A 621-nucleotide genomic window follows, 5' to 3' on the forward strand; every position below is an offset into this window, starting at 1 on the left:
AAATTAAAGTTAATTGAAAGTATGTTTTTTTACATATTAAAAGTTTGTTTTATAGCAAAAGCAGATAACTCCACATTTCATGTTTTAGAGTTTAAAAAACACTCGTTTAACCTTTGTAATCTCCTCAGATGACAATGTAGACGCCTGACAAACGTTTTTGTTGTTGTTGTGATCATAAACTGTATGGATGTGATTATATGGAGCTTTTTCCTCACCGTTGTAACGCGCTGCTTTTGCAAGCTTCTGTGAAAACCTTTCAGCTTTTATTTTCCTTTTTCGTCCTGAAGAAGATATCACAGGTTCATCAAGTTCGTCGAAATGATCCTCGATCACTTTTAGTCAGCTTTGACGAAACTCCTCTCAGCTAACACGTCTTTTCAAAGTGAAAGTAGCCTTGTCACCTGACCTGAATACAACGTGCTGATTCGCTAAAATTGATTTATCGGCTTCTGTTCAAAAACAACAAGGGCGCTTGTCGGCTTCTGCAATAAAACGTGAACTCGCGATGCCTTGAAGGTGGACAACACCAGCTTTTTTGGCAAAATGTGTTTAGGGTTCAGATCGCGCTATATGTGGAAAATAATGCACGGCAATCAGCTAATTTTTTATTAAAGTGCCATT

The 621-nt window shown here is 37.4% G+C and overlaps 1 protein-coding gene across 1 annotated transcript in view; it reads right to left on the reverse strand.

The window, feature by feature from the left end:
- Positions 1–621, reverse strand: part of LOC107704266 (tropomodulin-2-like) — a 54,132-nt gene that overhangs the window by 34,314 nt on the left and 19,197 nt on the right. The window lies entirely within an intron of this gene.

The sequence above is a fragment of the Sinocyclocheilus anshuiensis genome, unplaced genomic scaffold (assembly GCF_001515605.1).
Source record: "Sinocyclocheilus anshuiensis isolate Anshui unplaced genomic scaffold, SAMN03320099.WGS_v1.1 scaffold863, whole genome shotgun sequence".
Taxonomy (NCBI): domain Eukaryota; kingdom Metazoa; phylum Chordata; class Actinopteri; order Cypriniformes; family Cyprinidae; genus Sinocyclocheilus; species Sinocyclocheilus anshuiensis.